This window comes from Sminthopsis crassicaudata, chromosome 3 (genome assembly GCF_048593235.1).
Source record: "Sminthopsis crassicaudata isolate SCR6 chromosome 3, ASM4859323v1, whole genome shotgun sequence".
NCBI lineage: Eukaryota > Metazoa > Chordata > Mammalia > Dasyuromorphia > Dasyuridae > Sminthopsis > Sminthopsis crassicaudata.
Window position 1 is genome coordinate 259,852,557 of NC_133619.1, and position 25,335 is coordinate 259,877,891.

Sequence of the window (25,335 nt, forward strand, 5' to 3'; positions counted from 1 at the left end):
ATCTGTCTGGCCTTACTCTCTGGCATGTCTTTCCTAAGTGGGGTTCATTTTCTATAGGGCAATGGAGTTGATAAGAAGAACAATTCCCTTGCTCTCTTGGCTTCTTCTTAGATGAAATAGAAGATTCTTTGATAGACCTAGTCCTGCAAAATGTTTTCATTTCCATGGTTCAAGCATGAAATCCATTGTGCTATTGAGGCTATTTATTGGGTGTCATTTCATTTGGATTCCATTTGGTTCTCAGGTACACAAGTAAGATAAGGCAGTTAGTTTTTCATTTCATTTGCTTTGCAGGCCATAGGAATCTCCCCTCTCCCCCCTTTAATAGTGTTGGATTCACTTTCCAGTTGTTTTCCTGCTATTGACTAGTTTAGATATATCATTGACCACAGCCAAAGAGTAAGTATGGATAAATATCCATATTTATCCATATCTCCTATTGAATGCTCAGTTCAAGGGCAAAGAACTTTACTAATAGCATTGCTGATGAGCTTTACCCATTGGACTGACTATTAACATGAATAGCATGAAATCACTTTGAAGAACATTTATTACTACTACTGAGCTAATTAACTTTAATGTGAAGGGTTCCATCAATAAATCAGATCTCTATAACCTCTTAGAGTCAGAGGAAGATTAAAGGCATAGGAAGTGGATTAATACCAAGTCATGCAACATAACTAAGTCCTCTGGGCTTTACCCACCTTATGGGACTTGATCTTGGTAAGAATCCAATCTCAGGCTTGTATTTTTAAGACCAACAACTATGAGATTGCTTATTTCCTCCTAGAAACTATACCCTAAATTTGCAAATGATACAACCAGTAGCACTTGTGGGTGCCCTTGTGGGCAACTGTGTCAACATAGGCAGCTGCCCTTACCAGAGTTCTAAGCCCATAGACAGCAAGGGGATCAGACAACTGGTCAGAAGATTGCAAGTGTCTCTTTGCTGCCACTGGATGCAAGAGCCTGTAACATTATTCACAGAGTTTGTGGCTGTAGAAGAGCACCCTGGTCACAGTTCCAGGGCAGAAAAAAGTGCTTTGGACACTCATAAATTAGAGCACAGTCCAAGAGCATAGTAAATACACATCTCCTTAGGTTATACTATCTTGGAAGAACTGAAAGCTTACAGACTTCCCAAATTAGCTCTAAATATAGCTGTACAAAAAACCCTGAAGCTTGAGGAATTGGCTGAATAACTTGTAGTATGTGATCATAATGGAATACCATTGTGCTGTAAGAAATGATGAGTTCTACAATGGTTAGATTTATTCAAAATAATGAAGAACAAAGTGAGCAGAACCAAGAGAATATTGTGTACAGTAACAGCAATATTGTTTTAAGAACAACTTTGAGTGATTAAGTCATTTTGACTATTATAAATACCCAAATTAATAGCAAATGACTTTATGAAGAAAGATATTATCTGCCTCCAGAGAAAAAACTGATAAAAAGAAATATGTATGGAATGTTTTTACATATGTGTGTATATATACATATATATGTGTGTACATACATATATACATGTATATACACATATATATATACATGTATATGTATATTTGTGTCTAATGGTAGCCATCTCTGGTGTGAGTTGAGGTAAGGAAAAAAGTTACATGATAACTCTATTATGTATTTTAAAAGAATAACAAATTATATATAATTATTTTGAAGTTTCATGTGCAATCATCTTTTTTATTTTCTATTCTACTTTGTCATGGAAATGTTTGTTTTATTTCTTAAGTTTAGACTAAAGAGGGGAAAAATTCCTATAAAAACCTAAGTTTGGGACTTACCCCCCTTCATTCTGGGAGCAGAGATTTACTTTAATATAAAAGTAAAAGTCAAGAATAGGCTGGAAAATGGGCAAACAATAACAATAAAAATCCATCCTGATCGTAGAAAGTTATTATGGTGATAGGGAAAATCAAAATACAAGTTCAGATGAAGACAACAAACTCAAAGCTGCTATATGCAAAGCATCAAAGAAAAATGTGTATTGGTATCTGTCGCTGGAAAAAACTCAAAAAAGATTTTAAAAAATCAGAACAGTAGAAGAAAAATTGAGAAAAGAAGTGACAGTGATGCAAAAAAAAAATCATGAAAAAAGAGTCAAGAGCTTGGTAAAGGAAGAACAAAGTATCCTGAAGAAATTAACATCTTAAAAAACAGACTGGGCTAAATGGCAAAAGAGGCTTAAAAATTCAATGAAGGGAAGAATACCTTAAGATGCAGAATTGGCCAACTGAATAAAAAGATATACTGAAAAGATTCACTAAAGAAAAGAACTACTTAAAAAGAATTAGGACTTTTGGAAGCTAAGAAGATAGAGTAAGCAGTAAATTGTCATACCGCTTCCATATTTACCTCTGTAATGCTGGATCAGGTTTGCATTTTAAGAGCCTGAAGATCTGAGAGTATATAGTTCTGAATTGGGGAATTGGGGAAGAGAAAAAAGAAAGCTAATGTCAAATCAAAGAAAGTAAACAGGCAGGATGTGAAGAGGAGCCTCTGTAATTCCTCTTAAATTTGTTAAACTTCTTAAAACTACCTTATAAGATTATTATCCCTGAGGAAAACAAGAGTTCACTGCTACTTTAAAAACTGTGGCAATGAGCAATCTGCTTTTGAGTTATCTAGAGTCAGACATCTGAGGAACCTGAAAAAAAAACCTGGCACCTTAACCCTTTCCTGGCTTACAAAAGAGAAATAGTTTATGTGTATTGAAAAATAACCAAATAGCAATTCAGTTTGCTTGGAACATTTAATTAGAATTTAGGGAATCTCATGGAATAGTCAATTTTAAAATCTGTACTATCTCAATTTTAAGAATAGTATTGTTTTTCCCCAAAGCAAAAGGGAAATTTATTTAAGGGAATAGAATTACTACTCTTGGGACCCCAAGTCCTGCACCCTCTTTCCCTTCAATCCTAATTGCAGAAGGGTTGAATTGGATAGGCAGACTTGAGAGGGCAGTTTTCTGCCACCTTAAATTTTGGGGCTGGATATGTTTAAATTGGAATTCTGATTCTGAAATTCTAAGAGAGATTTACTATTGATTGGTACATGCTAAATTTGTTTATTGTGGGTATAAGATCTTAGGAATTTGTTCCAGTATTGAAACATTACTACTGGAAATTTAAATCTGTATTTGATTTGATTTTAAATTAAAAAACTAGGTTGTTAAAACAAAGTTCTGGTAACTTACTCGAAAAGTTCACATGTTTGTATCCCCTAATTGGATGAAATATGTTACTTTTTTTGTTTGTTTGGTGAGGCAACTGGGGTTGTGACTTGCCCAACCTCACACAGCTAGAAAGTATTAAGTGTCTGAGACCAGATTTGAACTCAGGTCCTTCTGACTTCAGGGCTGGTGCTCTATCTGCTGCACCACCTAGATGCCTAGTATATTGATTTCTAAAATGTATATTGGGTAATTTGTAAAAAAATTATAAACTATGCTTTAAAATTTTGTCAATTCTGCTGGACATGTGTGTAAGTTTTATGAAATTTGGTCCAAAGTTAATTAGATTTAGCTATATTGTAAATTTAATTTAATTAAAAATTTAATTAAAAAAACAGGTGATTTTATTTTATTTTATTTTTTTTAAATTTTTTATTTTATTTTATAATTATAACATTTTTTGACAGTACATATGCATGGGTAATTTTTACAACATTATCCCTTGCACTTACTTCTATTCAGATTTTTTCCCTTCCTCCCCCAACCCCCTCCCCCAGATGGCAAGCAGTCTTATATATGTTAAATATATTACAGTATAATTTAGATACAATATATGTGTGTAGAACCGAATTTTTTGTTGCACAGGAAGAATTGGATTCAAAGGTAAAAATAACAGTTTACATTCATTTCCCAGTGTTCCTTTTCTGGATGTAGCTGATTCTGTCCATCATTAATCAATTGGAATTGGATTAGTTCTTCTCTATGTTGAAGAAATCCACTTCCATCAGCATACATCCTCGTACAGTATCATTGTTGAAGTGTATAATGATCTTCTGGTTCTGCTCGTTTCACTCAGCATCAGTTGATGTAAGTCTCTCCAAGCCTCTCTGTATTTCTCCTGTTGGTCATTTCTTATAGAACAATAATATTCCATAACATTCATATACCATAGTTTACCCAACCATTCTCCAATTGATGGACATCCATTCATCTTCCAGCTTCTAGCCACTATGAAAAGGGCTGCCACAAACATTTTGGCACATACAGGTCCCTTGCCCTTCTCTAGTAGTTCCTTGGGGTATAAGCCCAGTAGTAGTATGGCTGGGTCAAAGGGTATGCACATTTTGATAACTTTTTGGGCATAATTCCAGATTGCTCTCCAGAATGGTTGGATTCTTTCACAACTCCACCAACAATGCATCAGTGTCCCAGTTTTCCCACAGCCCCTCCAACATTCATCGTTATTTGTTCCTGTCATCTTAGCCAATCTGACAGGTGTGTAATGATACCTCAGAGTTGTCTTAATTTGCATTTCTCTGATCAATAGTGATTTGGAACACTCTTTCATATGAGTGGAAATAGTTTTAATTTCATCATCTGAAAATTGTCTGTTCATATCCTTTGACCATTTATCAATTGGAGAATGGCTTGATTTCTTATAAATTAAAGTCAATTCTCTGTATATTTTGGAGATGAGGCCTTTATCAGAACCTTTAACTGTAAAAATTTTTTCCCAATTTGTTACTTCCCTTCTAATCTTGTTTGCATTAGTTTTGTTTGTGCAGAAACTTTTTAATTTGGTGTAATCAAAATGTTCTATTTTGTGATCAATAATGGTCTCTAGTTCTCCCTTGGACACAAACTCCTTCCTCCTCCACAAGTCTGAGAGGTAAACCATCCCATGTTCCTCCAATTTATTTATGATTTCGTTCTTTATGCCTAAACCTTGGACCCATTTTGATCTAATCTTAGTATGTGGTGTTAAATGTGGGTCCATGCCTAGTTTCTGCCATACTAATTTCCAGTTTTTCCAGCAGTTTTTGTCAAATAATGAATTCTTATCCCAAAATTTGGGATCTTTGGGTTTGTCAAAGATTAGATTGCTATTTTTATTCACTATCTTGTCCTGTGAACCTAACCTATGCCACTGATCAACTAGTCTATTTCTTAGCCAATACCAAATGGTTTTGGTGACTGTTGCTTTATAATATAGCTTTAAATCAGGTACACTTAGACCACCTTCCTCTGACTTTTTTTTCATTAGTTCCCTTGCAATTCTTGACCTTTTATTCTTCCATATGAATTTTGTTGTTATTTTTTCTAGGTCATTAAAATAGTTTCTTGGGAGTCTGATTGGTATAGCACTAAATAAATAGATTAGTTTGGGGAGTATTGTCATCTTTATTATATTCGCTCGGCCTATCCAAGAACATTGAATGTCTTTCCAATTATTTAAATCTGACTTTATTTTTGTGGCAAGTGTTTTGTAATTTTGCTCATATAATTCCTGACTCTCCTTTGGTAGATATATTCCCAAATATTTGATACTATCGACTGTTATTTTGAATGGAATTTCTCTTTGTATCTCTTGCTGTTGGATTGTGTTGGTAATGTATAAAAATCCTGAGGATTTATGTGGATTTATTTTGTATCCTGCGACTTTGCTAAAATTCTGAATTATTTCTAATAGCTTTTTAGCAGAGTCTTTGGGGTTCTCTAAGTATACCATCATGTCATCTGCAAAAAGTGACAATTTGATTTCTTCATTTCCTACTCTAATTCCTTGGATCTCTTTCTCGGCTCTTATTGCCAAGGCTAGAGTTTCTAGTACTATATTGAATAGTAATGGTGATAGTGGGCAACCTTGTTTCACTCCTGATCTTACAGGGAAAGATTCTAGTTTATCACCATTACATATGATGTTTACTGAAGGTTTTAAATATATGCTCCTTATTATTTTAAGGAATAGTCCATTTATTCCTATACTCTCAAGCGTTTTTAGTAGGAATGGATGTTGGATTTTATCAAATGCCTTTTCTGCATCTATTGAGATGATCATATGGTTTTTATTAATTTGATTATTAATATGGTCAATTATACTAATAGTTTTCCTAATATTAAACCAGCCCTGCATTCCTGGTATAAATCCCACTTGGTCATAGTGTATTATCCTGGGGATGATTTTCTGAAGTCTATTTGCTAATATCTTATTTAATATTTTAGCATCAATATTCATTAAGGAAATTGGTCTATAGTTTTCTTTCTCAGTTTTCGATCTACCTGGTTTAGGTATCAGTACCATGTCTGTGTCATAGAAGGAATTTGGTAGGACTCCTTCAATCCCTATTTTTTCAAATAGTTTACATAGCATTGGAGTTAGTTGTTCTTTAAATGTTTGGTAGAATTCACCTGTAAAAAAAACAGGTGATTTTAAAAACAAGGGACAAGAAAGATTGGTTTGCAAAAGACAATTGATAGTTTGAATGGAATATCTAGTTGGAATATCACAAGGCAAAATATTGATTTTTTAAAAATAAAAATGTATTTATTGTGTTCCAACAACTTTGCTAAGCACAGTGATACATAAATACAAAAGCAAAGCAGGATCCTGCCCTCACAAGACTAACATTATTCTATTTTTTTACACTTTATTTTTAAAATTAATTTTATAATTATAACTTTTTTTTGACAGTACATATGCATGGGTAAATTTTTACAACATTGTACTCACTTCTATTCCAAATTTTCCCCTCCTTCCCTCCACCCCCTCTCCTAGATGGTAGGCAGTCCCATACATATTAAATGTCTTATAGTATATCTTAGATATAATATATGTGTGCAGAACCGAATTTCTTGTTGCACAGGAAGAATTGGATTCAGAAGGTAAAAATAACCTGGGAAGAAAAACAAAAATGCAAACAGTTTACACTCATTTCCCAGTGTTCCTTCTCTGGGTATAGCTGATTCTGTCCATCATTGATCAATTAGAACTGAATTAGATCTTTTCTTTGTTGAAATTATCCACTTCCATCAGAATACATCCTCATACAGTATTGTTGTTGAAGGGTATAATGATCTCCTGGTTCTGCTCCTTTCACTCAGCATCAGTTCATGTAAGCCTCTCTATGTCTTTCTGAAATCATCCTGCTGGTCATTTCTTACAGAACAATAATATTCCATAACATTCGTGTACCATAATTTATCCAACCATTCTCCAATTGATGGACATCCATTCATTTTCCAGTTTCTAGCCACTATGAAAAGAGCTGCTACAAACATTTTGGCACACACAGGTCCCTTTCCCTTCTTTAGTATTTCTTTGGGATATAAGCCCAGTAGTAGCACTGCTGGTAACTTTTTGGGCATAATTCCAGATTGTTCTCCAGAATGGTTGGATTCTTTCACAACTCTACCAACAATGTATCAGTGTCCCAGTTTTCCCCCAGTCCCTCCAACATTCATCATTATTTTCTCCTATCATCTTAGCCAATCTGACAGATGTGTAGTGGTATCTCAGAGTTGTCTTAATTTGCATTTCTCTAATCAATAGCTATTTGGAACACTCTTTCATATGAGTGGAAATAGTTTCAATTTCATCATCTGAAAATTGTCTATTCATATCCTTTGACCATTTATCAATTGGAAAATGGCTTGATTTCTTATAAATTAGAGTCAGTTCTCTATATATTTTGGAAATGAGGCCTTTATCAGAACCTTTAACTGTAAAAATATTTTCCCAGTTTGTTACTTCCCTTCTAATCTTGTTTGCATTAGTTTTGTTTGTAGAAAAGCTTTTTAATTTGATGTAATCAAAATTTTCTATTCTGTGATCAATAATGATCTCTAGTTCTCCTTTGGTCACAAATTCCTTCCTCCAAGTGGAAATCTTCAACATAAAGAAGATCCAACTCACTTCCAGTTGATCAATGATGGACAGAGGTAGCTACACCCAGAGAAGAAACACTGGGAAGTGAATGTAAATTGTTAGCACTAATATCTGTCTGCCCAGGTTGCATGTACCTTCGGATTCTAATGTTTATTGTGCAACAAGAAAATGATATTCACACACATGTATTGTACCTAGACTATATTGTAACACATGTAAAATGTATGGGATTGCCTGTCATCGGGGGGAGGGAATAGAGGGAGGGGGGGTAATTTGGAAAAATGAATACAAGGGATAATATTATTAAAAAAAAAAATATATATATATATATATAATAAAAAAAATTAAAAAACAAAACAAAACAAAAAAAAAAAAACAAATTCCTTCCTCCTCCATGAGTCTGAGAGGTAAACTACCCTATGTTACTCTAATTTATTTATGATCTCCTTCTTTATGCTTAAATCATGGACCCATTTTTATCTTTTCTTGGTATACGGTGTTAAGTGTGGGTCCATGCCTAATTTCTGCCATACTAATTTCCAGTTTTCCCAGAAGTTTTTGTGAAATAATGAATTCTTATCTCAAAAGTTGGGATCTTTGGATTTGTCAAACACTAGATTGCTATAGTTGTTCACTATTTTGTCCTGTGAACCTAACTTATTCCACTGAACAACTAGTCTATTTCTTTTTTTTTTTTTCTTTTTATTTTTTTTTTCCTAGTCTATTTCTTAGCCAATACCAAATAGTTTTGGTGACTGCTGCTTGATATTATAGTTTTAAATCAGGTACAGCTAGGCCACCTTCATTTGATTTTTTTTTTTCATTAATTCCCTTGAAATTCTCGACCTTTTGTTCTTCCATATGAATTTTGTTGTTATTTTTTCTAGGTCATTAAAATAGTTTCTTGGGAGTCTGATTGGTATAGCACTAAATAAATAGATTAGTTTAGGGAGTATTGTCATCTTAATTATATTCACTCGGCCTATCCAAGAGTACTGAATGTCTTTCCAATTATTTAAATCTGACTTTATTTTTGTGGCAAGTGTTTTGTAATTTTGCTCATATAATTCCTGACTTTCCCTTGGTAGATATATTCCCAAATATTTTATACTATCAACAGTTATTTTGAATGGAATTTCTCTTTGTATTTCTTGCTGTTGGATTGTGTTGGGAATGTGATAAAAATACTGAGGATTTATGTAGATTTATTTTGTATCCTGCAACTTTGCTAAATTTTTGACTTTCCTTTGGTAGACAGATTCCTAAATATTTTATACTATCGACAGTTATTTTGAATGGAATTTCTCTTTGTATCTCTTGCTGTTGGATTTTGTTGGTAATGTATAAAAATGCTGAGGATTTATGTGGGTTTAATTGAATACAATGTTCTCTTCAGAATATGTATAGTTCAATACAAAAGGAGAATGTTCAAAAACTGTTGATAAAGAAAGATGCTCAGATGATTCCTTCACCAAAACAAAAAGGGAGATAAAGGACCAGGAAGGTTGGTGGATTTTCCTGGATTGAAAGATTCTCATCCTAGAGTCATTTGGGAGAGAGTGGATAAAACACCTTTTTTACCAGACAACCCACCTAGGGATGAAAAAAAAATGGCCCTACTCCTTAGGATCTGGTATCTAATTCTCCAGCTAGACAACCTCTTCCTAAGTAGTGTTGCATGTGTGCAACATGTACTCAAGTAAATGCAAAGCAGAGAAAAGCAGTCCCATAGGGAGCAGCCAGGGGAGAAGTGGGAGGTGGATTTCATAGAAGTTAAACCTCTGGCAGCAGGTTACAGGTATGTCCTGGTTTTTGTTGACACCTTTTCCAGGTGGGTAGAAGCCTTCCTACATACTTATGGGCCCCTCATCAGAATTAGCATTCCCTGCCCCTGTCTGGTCATCTCCATCAGTCCCTGTTCCCATTCATTTGTCTGGGACCTCTTAACTCTCTTCCCCTGCAATCACATTTGTCCTTAGCTTGCTTTCAGCTGTTCACCATGTTGTAAATACCTCCAGGGTAGACTTTGGGCATTACTATTGGCTTTACATGGATGCTCAGACCCCCTATTATGTAGGACTAGTCCTCCCTGAAGAAGTCCCTAGCTCTTCTACTTCTGATTCCTGTTCCTGAGATCAACTCAGCTTGACCTTGGAGAATATCCAGGGTTCTAGTATCTGCCTAGCGTCATCCCCTTTACCTGGCTTCTCTCCTTATGCTTCAATCTCCAATTCCTTGAGGACTGTGCCTACCCGGGGTCCTTGTACTTCCTCACCCCTGAGGGAGTTTGGTTGGCTGGCCTTGATGGCCTCATTAAATGTGTTGGTTCAGGTCTTTCTGTTGCACCAAGACTCTTTGTGCATTTTACTCTCTGTCCTTCCAAGAGTCTCATTACTTCCTTGACAAGAAGGGAAGGAGTTCTTCTCCCATACAGGGCCATTAGCTCATTGGTTCAAGAAGCGGGCTGTCCCACTATCATCTCCATCTGGGTGGTATTGGATCTGCTGGGCTCCGCTGCCAATGGCACCATAGCCCTCTTCTGCAGTAAAGCAAATTATTGTGAACTAAGTGCACAGATGATCTTGACCTAGACTACCTAGAATACTCTATTTCCCAATTCAAGAGGCAGGTCAACTCCCTGGTTGAGATGGTTTTCCAGAACTACAGGGGCCTGGACCTACTGTTCCTTATACAAGGTGGCCTTTGTGCTGCTCTCGGAGAGGCCTGTTGTTTCTATGCTAACAACTCTGATGTAGTGCAAAAGAGTCTCTCCTTTCTTAGAACTTAGAGACTAGGAGAAAGGAGAGGGAAAATGTGGAGAACTAGTACCAAAGCCTATTCAGAACATCCTCCTGGCTACTCTAGTTTCTGCCCTGAGAGGCTCTTTATTACTTCTAACCCTGGGCTTAACAGTTGGTCCTTGCTTGTTTTTCCATCTGCCCTGATTTGTTCAATCTAGTATCAACTCTATCAAATTGCTTTTCATTATGGACCGCTGTTATGCCCCCATTAGAGACACCCTATCTTGTGAATACCTAGAATGATTCTGACATAAAAAGAAGTAGGGAATGAAGTACTCTGAATCCTGTGACCTCCTGTGCATATGGGAGAAGGAGCACTGAAATTTCTGGAATTCCTTGAAACTTCTCATGGTAGCAAGATTGGTATTTCCTGGAACATGTGACTCTGGAACATTTCTGTAATCTGGCAGTAACACCTGCATGCTGGGGCCCCTTGTCTGGAAGCAATGAAAGCATTACAAAAATGTTACTTTCTGGAACATTCAGTATCTTTGCATCAGCTGCTCCTTAGCCTTGGGAACATCCAGACATTACATCACGTTTCATGTATATACTCAAACCCCATTTCTTTGTCTCCACCTAGCATTAAGAAATGTAACCTTTGCTCCACTTCCTGCTTCTGTAGTTCCTGCTTATGCTATAGAGTCCCCTCCCCTTAGTGGTTATAATTTATATAAACCCCATTCTCTTCTTGTTCAGGGCTGCCTGATTTGAGTTTCTTTCTCTCACAACCTCTGGCTATGATAAACTCTCCACTTAAATCATATTCTCTTTCTTACATCTGTATCTCGGCATAACAAAACAACCAAAAAAAGAACAAGTACTAAAACAGCAGAACCAGAAAAGAAAGATGGCTAAAAATATTTCTACAAAAAATTTTAGCCCAAGAAACTTGGAAGATCAGCAGAGGTCTGTCTCTTCTGACAAAGGGGAAACAGAGTCCAGGAAAAGAAGCATCCTAGTAAGAATCACTTCAGGAAACCAGTGGAAGATTCTGAGCCTCAGTGTGATAGAGCAGGCAAATGCCAAGACCAGGACAGTCATGAGCCTAAGCATAGTCAAGGGAATGAGCAGACTCCAGCTCTGAGAATCGCTACATGTTTCAGCATAGTTTCGGGTGAACAAGCAACTTCTAGCAGTCAGACTGCCAAGTGTTTCAATGTATCCCCAGGAAAATGCAGAAATACCCTATTGGCCTCAGTAAATGCCAGACACCAGCACTAGAATCCTGGCACAGCATCAGGTAAGCTGTCAGACCACTATGGCTTCAGTAGCACTAGTCACCCTCCACCCTCTCTCAGCACAGTACCAGACATGAAAGTTCCCTGTGGGACTCAGGGTAATATCAGTGCAGCATTACATAAACAGTCAGGGTCTATAGCCATTTGGCACAAGAAGCCTGAGACAGTGCTCTTCCTACTCCAGGAACAGAGCTCAAACTTAAAAGAAACAAAAAGGCCAAAAAAGATGAGCAAAATAATAACACAACAAAAGAATCTGACCATTGAAAGTTGTTTCATAAACCTGTGGAAGGAGAGGGAACATGACAGAGAGGGAAGACCCAGGTACAACTTAGAAGAGGACAACAATGCCAAAACACCTATGGGTAAAAGCCCAAAGGAAAATGAGGAGTGATCTCAAACCCAGAACGAAACTTGTGGAAGAGCTCAAAGAGGAATTTAAAAATCATGTAAGGGAAGTAAAAGAAAAATGGGGAAAAGAAATAAGAGTGACACAAGAGAATTATGAAAAAAAGAGTCAACAACCTGGAAAAATAAAACAACTATTAAAAAAATAGAATTGACCAAATGGAAAATGAGATATAAAAATCCATTAAAGAAAACAATTCCTTAAAAGTTAGAATTGGATAAGTGGAAGACATCAAGAATCAATCAAATACATTCAAAAGAAGGAAATGTAAACTATTTCACGGAAAAAACCATTGACCTGAAAAATAGATTCAGGAAAAGACAATGTCAGAATTATTGGACTACTTGAAAGTCATAATCAAAAGGAGAACTTGGACAGCATCTTTCAAGAAAAACTGCCTTGATGCCCTGGAACATGAGGACAAAATAGACATTGAAAGAATTCACCAATCACCTCAAGAAAGAGATTCTAAAATAAAAAATCCAAGAAACATTGCAGCCAAACTACAGAACTATCAGGAAAAAATTAATACAAGTGACCAAAAAGAAACAATTCAATTATCAGGGGGCCATAATCAGGACTACACAGGATTTAGCAGCTGCAACATTAAAGGACCAGAGGTCATGGAATGTGATATTCTGGAAGGCAATGGAGCTAGGATTATAACTAAGAATCATCTACCTAACAAAATTAAGTACAATACTTCAGGGGGGGAAATGGTCATTCAGTAAAACAGAAGGATTTCATGGTTTCATAAGTAGAAGACTAGAAATGATTTTTTAAAAACTGATTTCCAATATTGACCAAGAGAAGCTTAAGAATATAAAAAGGGAAAAGAAAACATAAAGGATTCAATGAAGCTGAACTGTTTACATCTCTACATAGGAAGATGATACTTGTAATTCTTAAAAATTGTACCACTAATAGTACAGCTAAAAGGAATATACATAGACAGAAGGCATGGGTAAAGGTGAATTTCAGAGAACAACAAAAAATAACTGAAAGATGAGAAAGAAGAGTACATTGGATGCAGAAGGAAGGGAGAGGTAGAATGAGTAAATTATTTCACATGAAGAGGAACCAAAAAACCCATTACAATAAAGGGGAAGATGAAAGGATGGGTAAAGGGCATTGCTTTTACCTTATTCTCATCAGTATTGGCTCAAAGAGGGAACAATATAAACAAACAGTTGAATATAGAAATATATCTTATTCCACTGGGAAGTAGGAGGGGAAGAGATTAAGTAAAAGGTGAGGGAGGATTGACAGATGGGAGGGCAGCTTGCAAGAGGTATTAGATGGAAGTAAAATATTGGTAAAGAGGGAAAGGGTAAAAGGAGAGAGAAAACAAATAGGGAAAAATAGTATAGAGGGAAACTGCACAACTGTGAATGTGAATGGGATGAACTCTCCCATAAAATGAAAACATATAGCAGAGTGGATCAAAACCCAGAATCCTACAATATGATGAAGCAGAACATTCTGCTTCTGGTGAAATTTTTTAAGAAGCAGAAGTATCAATTCTGATCTCAGTAAAAGCAAAAGCAAAATTAGACCTAACTAAAAGAGATAAGAAATGAAACTGTATCTTTCTAAAAGGTACTGTAGACAATGAAGTAATATCAAATTGTATAGCATCCAAAATTTTAAAGGAGAAGTTAAGTGAGTTATAGGTTCATGACTAAACAAGAGATAGAGAGAATTATGAAATGTAAAACAGATAACTTTGATTATATTAAGTTTAAAAGCTTTTGCACAAACAAAATCAAAGCAACCAAGATTAGAAGGAAAGTACAAAGTTGGGCAACAATCTTTACAGCAAGTATCTCCGATAAAAGCTTCATTTCTCAAACATATAGAGAACTGAACTTGTAAGAATACAAGGCAATCCCCAATTGACAAATGACCAAATAATATGAAAAGGCTATTTTCAGGTGAAGAAATCAAAATTATGTCTAAGCATATGAAGAAGAACTCTAAATCATTTTGGATTAGAGAAATGCAAATTAAAACAACTCTGAAGTAATATCTTACACCAATCAAACTGGCTAATATGACCAAAAAAAAATGGAAAATGATAAATGTTGGAGAGGATGTGAGAAAATTAAAATACTAAAACATTATTGGTAGAGTTATGAATTGAACCAATTATTCTGAAGAGCCATTTGAAAGGTCAACTAAACTTCATAGCCTTTGATCCAGCAATACCACTACTTAGTCTGCATCCCAAAGAGATCATAAAAAAATGGAAAGGACCTATGTGCACAGAAATATTTATAGCAGCCCTTTTTATGATAGCAAAAAATTGGAAATTGAGGGAATGCCTATTTATTGGAAATGACTGAACATTATTTGGTAAATAATTATTATGGGATACTATTATGTGATATGGAAATTACAGTTATCCCACCTACATTAAAAGAAATGGACAGAGCTCTGAGCCAATAGCACTTTATATAAGGATCTGAAATGCCTCCTCCTTTTAGGACTAGATATCTAGTCATTCTGAAATAACTACCCCAGATATAGAATAATTCCATTAATTGACATGTGATATATAAGCTAAAATAAGCAAAATAATGCAACTCTTGTCTTTGTGTCTAGAGGAGAAAAATTAGCATTAATCCACAGCAGGGGTACTAAACTAAACTAAACAACTAAGGGATGTGATTTTGTTTCCCCTGCTCCCTCTTTTACCTTGGTTTCAAGAAATGGCTTAGGGGTTACTTCTGTTCTGTGTTGTTTATTGTTGTTATTTTTATTGTTACTTTTGATTTGTCCTCCTCAGTTCTAGATGATGGAGACAATCACCATGAACCAGGAGTCAGAAACATGCAGTTCTTGGAGTCATAGTTGAAGGTAGATGGTGCAGCCTGCCAGTGTGACATGAAGCCCCGGAGAAACCAGGTATTTGGGACTCAAATACAAGATAGGATTTGGATTTGGAAATGGGGTCATGATTTATGGAAACAAAGTTTAAATTATTGAGTCTAACCTCCTTATCCTCCCCAAACAATGGTACAAAGGGGGATGAGGATTAAACCCCACTTCTTGAGGGAATGATTGCATGAATTTTATATATTTAATTTTTGAAGTAAATATTTCTGAATAAAAGCTAATTTAACTAAAGCAGCTGATGAAAGTAGGGGACAGGAGACCCCATATTTAGCAGGGACATGACTGATGGGAGTTGAAACAACTTGAAGAACCTAGACACCCTCATTCTCCTAAAGGTACCAAGAAAGACCTGGGGCAAAATGAAAGGCCCTACTTGGCTTTCTAAGCAATGAGGTCTTTAGGAGTCTGCATGACATATTGTTTTTATGAGGATAGTGCAAAACAACAAAAAGGAGCTTAGTTCTATCCAGTAAATTGCTTGGAGATATGCTACTTTTTCTTTTTTTAAAAATTTAGGAAATTGTTTAACCAACTCCTCTTTGGGTTACAATGCTTCTTCTTCATTGGTACTTTGGGAAAATGTGCCAATAAGACCATTTTTCCTTCTCAAATTGTCAATTTCCCACACCTCCTTCTCTATCCCTCTCCACTTCCCCCTACTGTATTTTATTTCAAGAGGTGCCCTTTCAAGAGTTAGAATTCATGCAGCACTCACATCTCATCAAGGCACACGTACACAGACCTGCAGCCATTTATACCCTGCTACATTTGTCCTCCTTGTTAGGAATTCTCAGGGAATTTCTGCTGATCATTAGAGACCAAAAAAGCAAGTCAAAAAGTGGGTCTCACATGTCTTCCTCTACCCTCACTTCCATGACAAAAGCTTCTTTTAACAACCTAATTAATCTATTGGATTTGTATTTCGTCCTGCACATGTGAAATAAAGTGGGAAAATATGAAAAATACCTCAGGAGTTGTTTTGATTTCTAGGTTTTCTTCACTAAGTGGCACACCTAAAGGAAGATGACCACTGGAACTTTCCAGTGCTTGTCTATTGAAAGCAATTTATCCCTCCCTCTTAATACTTCCTCACCCAGTGGATTAGCAATAATACCTAATGATGTGAAAGGTGACCTTATAGTCTGTAGGCTAGACTGTCTGACAGAAACATAAGCTGTCAAGCAAGGGTAGGCTATTTTAGAAGGACTAGTCATGGATTTATATTCACACCACAGTGATGATGATGGTGCTATTGATATTAATTCAGTCATTCCTGTCATATGTGACTCATTGTGATGCCATTTGGGATTATCTTGATAAAGATACTGAAGTGGTTTGCCATTTCCTTCTGCATTCCATTTTTATAAATTAGAAAAGTGAGGCAAACAGGATTAAGGGACTTGCCTAGGGTCATGTAATTAGTAACTATCTGAAGCCAGATTTTAATTTAGGTCTTCATGATTCTAGGTTCCACACTGTATCCTCTGTACAAGTTCAAATCAGTTTAATAAAATTCAATGCGAATTGAAGATTTTTTTTCATGGTGTTTATCTTAAACTGGTGTGTGTGTGTGTGTGTGTGTGTGTGTGTGTGTGTGTGTGTGTGTGGTGGTATGCAGTGGAAGATCCCTTCTGATTCTTCCAGTTGTTATTTCTCTTTTATACTCCCCCAACTCTATTAAATTTAATTTGTATTTACTTGTCTTGACATATATTATTTTTTTCAAGTCAGATGATTCAGATTCAACACAGACACTCTGAAAATCCCCACTCATGGTGAATCACTTTAGGTGTTGGAGCTACTCTGTTTCTGGGTTATCTACTTGCCTTACTTCAACCACTTTACCACATGCTATTTTCTTCTAATTACATACAGACAGATTTAACTGGAGTCTTTTTTCCACTATAGTATCCTCTAAATACCTTAGCAGAGACCCCACAGAATTTAATTAAATCTATTCTTATTCATTATATTATATTCCCATATTTCAAGATAGAAATGTCATCATTCTCTATGCAGATGATTCTCAGATCCATCTATCCAACCCTAACTTCCAGTCTCACACCTCACATTAGGGAAGGCAGTTGATAAAATGCTGGAGTGATAGATATCGAATCAGAAAAAGTTCAAATCCTGCCTTAAAACATTTATTAGCTATGTGATCCTAGTTAAGTTAGTTAAATTCTATAGCTTTCAGTATCTATAAAATGAGGATAATGATAGCACCTACCTCACAAGTGTTATTGGGAGAATAAAATGAAATAATATTTGTGAAGTACTTTGTAAACCTTAAAGTAACATATAAATGCTATCAAGGTAGTTTTCTCCATCTAACTAGTAGATATCTAGAAATGGATGTTCCATAGACATCTCAAACTCATCTTCAAAACAAAATTTATTATCTTTACCCCCAAACTCTCCCCTTTTTCAAACTTTCCAATTACTGACAAGTTTACTTCCATCTTCCCGATCACCCAGGCTCATGACCTGGATGTCATTCTCTACCCTCACATTCACCATATCCAAAGTTGCCAAGTCTGTTGTTTCTACCTTCATGATATCTTGTATATATACCCTTCTCTCCTTTAACATTGGCACCAACCTATTACTCGCTGTCATAACCCCATGGTTGAACCATTGCAATAGTTTTCTAGTTGGTCTCCTTTAATGTCTCTCATTCCTTCAATCCATCTTCCATCCAACTATCAGAGGGATCTATAATTCTATAGCTCAAGTCTACATCACCCTGCTATTCAATCAGCCCTAATCAGGTCCCCAGTTACTACCAGGATCAAATATAAAATCCTCTGTTTGGCTTTTAAAGCCATCTGGATTCTTCCCATTTTTGTTACACTTCACTCACTTTTATGTATTCTTTGATCTAATGATACCAGCCTCCTTGTCTCTCTCACACAAGATGCTCCAATTTCCTGATTTTGAGAATTTTTACTGGTTGTTATCTATTCTTGGAATACTTTCTCTCCCTATTTCTATCTCCTGATTTCCATGAATTCCTTCAAGTCAGATAAAATCCTACCTTCTGCAAGCAGTTCTTCTTAGTCTTACATAATGCTAGAATCCTCCTTCTGAGATTACATTCAAGAAATCCCATATCGTGTTTGTACATACTTGTGTGCTTTTTCTCTCCCTTATTAAATTAAAGACAATTTTCTTTTTTCTTTATATCACAAGTGGCTATCACATTTTCTGGCACATAGTTGGCATTTATTTAATATTTATTGACTTGACCTATAGCTACAGTATGTGGTGAGTTTTGTCTCAGGGTATTGAAATTAATAGAATACAAAAAAAGGTCAATAATACACTTCTTTAGGAACTCAATTTATCACTTAAACTAACAAGTTACTAGGTTAGCACTGTTTTAATATCATGCATTTATAAACTGCTGTAACTATTTCCCCATTTTAATCGAATTTGACTTAATTATTATTGTTTTATTTTTTATATTAAAAATTATGAAGCTAGTTTGAGGGAAAGATTTTGTGGTACTTAACCCAGATGAAAAAATACCAATTATATCTCTGATATAATATATACAGATGTATACATTTCCTTATCCTTGATAACTGAGAGTTATTCAAAAAATTCAAATGCAAATTCACACATACTTTCTTACATGAATACACAATTTTTGTATGCAGATAAACTGAGCTTAGAACTAGAAGACCTTCAAATCATTATCATGGTAATAAACTAGGATTTTAAAAAAATCAAGCATATGCAATAACAAATATTATTACTATAATTATACTCTAATATATTAGAGTAAAATGTTTTTGAAAATATTAAGTAAAATTTAACTTAAAATTATTTAAAGCTATTCCTTATTTCATCTTCATCTTATTTATTTTAATTTCTATTTTTAGTATGTTTTAAATTTACATAATACATTAAATATGTGACACATTATGTATAGAGATTTCTTAGGGACAACCACACCAATGCCTAGACTCTCTCTTGAGATTGATCTAGCATCAGGAAGATCTGAGTTTGAATTCCCCTCTTATTAGCTGGGTGATCCTATCTAAGTTTTCTCATTTGAAAATTGGGGAAATAGCACCTATCTTACAAGGGTGTTAAGAGGATTAAGTGAGATGATTTATGTAAATTATTAAGTAAACCATAAAGTACTATATATCTTAACTATTATTATAACCAATAATAATAACAATGATAACAGCCATAATTTCTCTCCAGACTGAGAATAAGACTACCAGAGCAATTATGCTCTGAAATATCAAATTGCCAAAATTGCAGAAAGTCTCTCTATTCTGCTTTTCCTTGTCCCAGAGTAAAATCTGGGAGATCTTACTATCAACAGAGGTCCCTTGTAAGTGTCTAAGTTCAAATTTATAGGATTAAACAAAAATCAGTATTATTGGAAATGTATACTAATTAGGAGCATTAATTAACTAATTAATGCTCCTAATTAATGGTATTAATTAACAAAGAAACATTTAATTAAATGAGGTATAAATGACTGCAATGAGCTCACAGCCAGGATGATAATTTTTAGCATGCCTATATCTTTCTTCCAGGTGCTCAGAGGAAGTGGGATCTAAGCCCTGTAAAATTAGGGGGGAAAATCTGTTGAGTGGACCCCACTTTCACCAATTCTTCTTCTTCTTCTTCTTCTTTTTTTTTTTTTGTATTTTGTTTTACATATACTATCTTATTTGTTCCATTTGTTTGGCAGAAGTTATTACCATTTTTCAGATGAAGCAAGAGACCTTCAAAAAATGGCATCTAGCAGATGACCACTGCTTTGTAGTATAGTTATAGATTTGGTACAGTTAGGCTACCTTCATTTGCATTTTTCATTAATTCCTTTGAAATTCTTGACCTTTTGTTTTTCCAGACAAATTTTGTTATTATTTTTTCCTAGCTCTGTAATTTCTTGGCAGTTTGATTGGTGTGATACCAAATAAATTAATTTAGGTAAAATTGTCATTTTTATTATATTAGCTCATCCTACCCATGAATACTTGATATTTTTCCAATTGTTTAAATCTGACTTCTTATAGCTACTCTAACTCCCAAATAACCTTATTTTGATAAATATCTTTGAACACTCTTACTTAAGAATTCTCTGTTATATCAGAGAAGTCCTACAAAAATCTCTGTGATACTGTGGAAATTTTCTAAAGCTTTTATAATACTAGGAATGTTCTTCAAAGTCTAAAATTCTGGGGTTATGTAATTTATAAATAAACAAATATACATATTAAATGTTAGCTCCCCCCCCCCATTCACTGATAGGATTGTGATTAAAAAAAAAAAAAACTTGGAAAGTACTGATAAAGACATAACTTTTGTTCTGCCAGTTTGGTTCTCAGAGTACTGAAGCCAATTTGGAAAAGGCTCCAAAAGTCCATTGTTAAATTTTCATCGTGGGCTTTTACATATAGAAAATTTGAGAATTCTATAAAATAGGGCTTGATTTATGTTTTCTTCATTGTTGATGGAGGAAAAGTTAATAATGCAGATTAAACTTAAAAGTGTGTTGGAGGTACATTTTTATCTTGATGAGTCACTTGTTAAACAAACTGGCACACATTGTTCTAAGGGCAGTTTATTTCAATGTTCAGTTTTAATGACTCTCAAAGCTGAAAAAAAATATTAACAAAGCAACACATATCCTAGTATAAGGAATACATTATTGGCTATGTTTACTAAGTCATCCAATTCATTTTCAGTTCCATCTACAAATTATTCAAAAGACTTTGTTGAAATTTATATACTGGGTTTCCATCCAATCTGATGTCAATTAATTGTTCTTGCAAATTAATCAGAAGATATAGCATTTTAATGTTTTAACAAATGGGTTTAGGACTCATTGGACCTTTTATCTGAAAGATTTTTAACCAGGTTAAAAGTTTTTTCTTCCAAGTTTTTTTTTTTTTTTTTTTTTTTTTTTTTTTTTTTTTTTTTAGCAGCACCAATATGAGAATTTTATAATGGCATACTTAAATTGTCTTCAGAAATAAAATCATTGTGCATTTTGTTATCTGGGCTCTACATAATTTCATTCTCCATCAGTAAATCTTTCTGTGCTTTTCTGTATTCTCATATACACCATTTCATATAGCACAGTAATACTTCATTTTATAAATATATATATATATATATGTATATATATATATATATATATTTTACTGCATTTTATCCAGCCATTCCTTAATTGATAGGCATCTACTTTATTTTCAATTGTTTACTATCATAAAAAATGTTGCTATAAATAGTTTTTAGTGCATAAAAACTTTCTTCTTATCAATAACTTTTTTTCCAGTAATGGAATCTCTGGTTCAAAAATGTATGGGCATCTTAGGCACTTTATTTGCCTAATTCCAAATTGCTTTTCAAAATGCCATCCATTTTACAGCTAAACCAACAATGCATTAGTGTAGTTATTATTCTACAACCCCTTTAATATTGAGTATTTTCCACTTTTTTTGGATTGTTTTGCCAGTTGGCAAGTATCAGTGAAACCCAATGTTCTGATTTATTTGTATGCTTCTTATTTTTAGTGATTTAGAGTAGTTTTTCATGGGGTAGTGAATATTTTGCAATTATTTTGAGAACTGTTTGTTCACATACTTTTACTACTTATTTATTGAAGAATGGCTATTAGTCTTGAATATAGTATATCTACTTATTAATGGCAGTTAGGTGATCCAGTGGATAGAGCTCTGAGTCTGCAGTTAGGAGGACCTGAGTTCAAATCTGACCTTAGACACTTAGCTAGTTGTGTGATCCTGGGCAGGTTACTTAACCCTGTTTACCTCAGTTTCTTAACATAAAATGAAGAGAGAAGGAAACAACAAACTACTCCAGTAACTTTGTCAAGAAATCACCAGATGGGGTCAAAGGGACTCAGTCATGACTATAACAGCTAAACAACATTATTAATTATTTATATAACTTGGATACCAAACTCTTAGAGAAATTTAATATATTTTAACCATATTTGCCTAGAGGTACATTCATTTTTTACGTGCAGAAGCTTTTCAGTTTCAAATAAGAAGTTATTTATCTTTTATGATTACCTTTATTTCTTGTTTGGTTAAGAATACCTCATCTACCTATAATTATGTGAGGTATATAGAATTCTTTTGTTCTAATTTCTTTAATAGTCTGATTAAGTCATGTATCCATTTGATCTAAGTCTCATTTCTGTCAAATTTCTTTCCAGTTTTCTAAGCAGCATTAATCACATAAGGAGTCTTTTCTAGATATTTTAAGTTTTCTACTTTATCAAACATTGGGCTATTGAGTTCATATGTTTCTGATTCTTTCTTGCCTAGTCTATTCCAGTGGTCTATTTTTCTGTTTTTAAATCAATAACAGTTAAGTTTGATAATATAATTTGAGATATAGAATTATTATTCTCCCCTTATTCCTATTTTTCCCTTTATATTGCAGAATCTTTTTTTCCAAATGAAATTTGTTATTATTTAATGAGTTCTACAAAGTATCCACTTGGTGATTTGATCATATAGAATTAAAAGTGTAAGTATTCTCATTTTATTATATTGAGATGGCTTGCCCACGAACACTGAATATTCTTCCAGACATTTAAGTTCTTTATTTCTTTAAGGAACACTTTATAATTGTGTCTTTTTTGTAAGCTACAAAGTGTAATTGTATGTAATAAGTAACTTTTGTGTACTTATGTTGGGCAAATCCCAGATATTTTATGTATTTTATGATTATTTGAAATAGAATTTTCCTTTCTATTTTGGCTACATGGATTTTATATTATTATGTAGAAGCTGTGGATTTGGGAGGTTTTGTAGTCTTTATTGTTTGTAAAGAATGCACAGATTATTTCTAACTTTTTACATTTGTTTCAAATATCTTTTTCCCTTAATATGTGGTCAATTTTTGTAAAAGTTCCATGTGGTACTTATATTTGTGTGTTCTTTTGTTCCTCTTAGAAAACACTATAATTCTTTTAATTCAGTTTCTCCAGCAGTTTGTTTGCTTTCCTATTTTCCCTTTAGTTTATCTTTCTGTTTGTCTTATCCAAAACTTAGAGAAGTACATTGAATTTTCCTGTCATTATTGCATTACTGCTGATGTCTTCTGCTAGCTCAAGTAGTGTTATTTTTATGAATTTGAAAACTAAAATATGTGGATCATATCAATTTGTTACTGATTGTTTTTTTTAATGGTTCCTTTCACCGTACTTCTCTTTGGGGAGGGGATTTACTTGTTTTTGCTTTCTCAGATAATATAAACCCTATTTTTTTGGATTCACTTGATACATAGTAAAGAAAATTTTTTGTATGCATCTTTGTTATTTAAGTGACTATCTTGTCACCAACAGATTGTAGTTGGTTTTTTGTTTTGTTTTGTTTTGTTTTTATCTAAATTGCCATTCTTTTTTCATTTTGTTGGATTGTTTAATCCATTCACATTTAAAGTTGTGAGTTATGTTTATATTTCCCATTTTTCTCCAATATTGGCCTTTTAAAGTTATTTCCCCCATCTATTGCTATAAACATAGTGCTATGTTACTTCAGTTAATTTAGCTAATTCCTTTTTTAAAAATGGTGGTATTTTCAAGGGTTCTCTTCCCTTCAATCCCAATACTTTCTTCCTCTTAGTTATGCCTTTCTCTTTGGAAATTCCTCTAGTATTTTGCTTATTAGTGTTTTTTTTTCTTGCTTGCTTTCATTTAATGATTTAATTTCCTCATTTTACCCATCTCAGTCAAGCAGTGCTTACATCTTCTCCCTTCAACAAATCACTATTAGTTTTTAAAATTTCAGTTTTCATATTACTTTTAGAGAGGGTTTTCCTCACTTTTTTCATTATCCATCTTTTCCTTCTGTCCACTCTAGATTTTCACTTTCTGATTCTTGATCTCTATAATTATCTAGTCTCTCTCTATTCTCTGTATTCTTTACAGAATTATAACTTCTACAGTATTCATTCTGTGCTCTCTCCTCTTAGTAGTTTCTGCCACTGCCTTGTAGAGCCTGTCTTGAGGATTCACCTTTTCCTTTGTATCTGAGTTCTAGGACAAAATCAGAGAAAACACTCTCCATAGTAAGAGTCTGAGCTCACACCACTCTTCTCCTTCCCTCTCTGCCAGGTACTGATTAAGCAGCCAGCCACAGATCGTCTCCCTCAATAACATGAAAGGAAATTATGTTCACCATGCAAGCAAAGCATATTGATGTCAAAAACAGAAGACAACCTAAAATTTAGAAATCTCCCAGAAGGTCCTGACAGAACAAAAAAGCCTCATCAATATAATTAAAAAATAATGAAAGAGACCTGCCCAGAACTTCAGAATGTAAAACATGAAATATCAATTGAAGTATTAATAAATTGTCCCTTGGGGGGGGGGGGAAACAATGTTGCAAACTCCAAGACGCATAAGGGTTTTTATAGTTTAGGTCTCTAAAAGTCTGAGAAGATGATGGGGGTGGGGGGTGGGATAGGATATGGTGTTCTCTATTTCAATCTCAGACATGTGCCCTGTCCATTTTCCTTTGTTCCCAATACTCCTGTAGAGATCGATAGTTGTGTGGTCCTAAAGAGTTTCTGCAGTCTGGAGTACCTCAGAGGCAGACTAGCTATTTGTCCTGACAAGAGCAAATTTTTCTGGCCTGGATCAGTAATTTCCATAGCACTGCAAAGAGGGAGAAAAGACAGTTTTGTTGGATTGTTGAGGGGTGGCTATTGCCACTTTGCTGCCAGTAGTATGGGATGTAGGGGGAAGGGTGCTGAATGAATTTAGTGTAAGAATAAATTTATGAATTTTTTTTGTAGTCTTCTTTATTTTTCTGAGTAACTTAAATCATGGAGACAACCGGAGTTTCTTATCTTTGGTGAATAATTTATATTTTGGAGAGGTTTGAGAGCTTGAAAGAATGAGAGAATTTTTTTATTTTTTTTTTAATCATGAGACCCACAAGTCCTCTCTGGCATGCTTTCAGACCTTATCTATAACAGTTAAATGAGATATATCCATCTATAGTGGATAGAAAATCCCCACTGCTGATCAGCATGAACCTCTGGCAGTTATAGGCCTAAGACTATACTTCTTCTTTCTGGAGAGATTTTAACCTTTTCCACTAGGATACAGAAAAAGACAAACT

The 25,335-nt window shown here is 34.4% G+C and overlaps 1 long non-coding RNA gene across 1 annotated transcript; it reads left to right on the top strand.

Annotated features, from left to right (window-relative positions):
* Window positions 1-1,295: 1,295 nt before the first annotated feature.
* On the top strand, window positions 1,296-24,518 carry LOC141559475 (uncharacterized). The gene is made up of 3 exons (XR_012487429.1): window positions 1,296-1,602; window positions 15,093-15,211; window positions 24,324-24,518. It is a non-coding gene; the product is annotated as an uncharacterized LOC141559475 (long non-coding RNA).
* The last annotated feature ends 817 nt before the right edge of the window (window positions 24,519-25,335 follow it).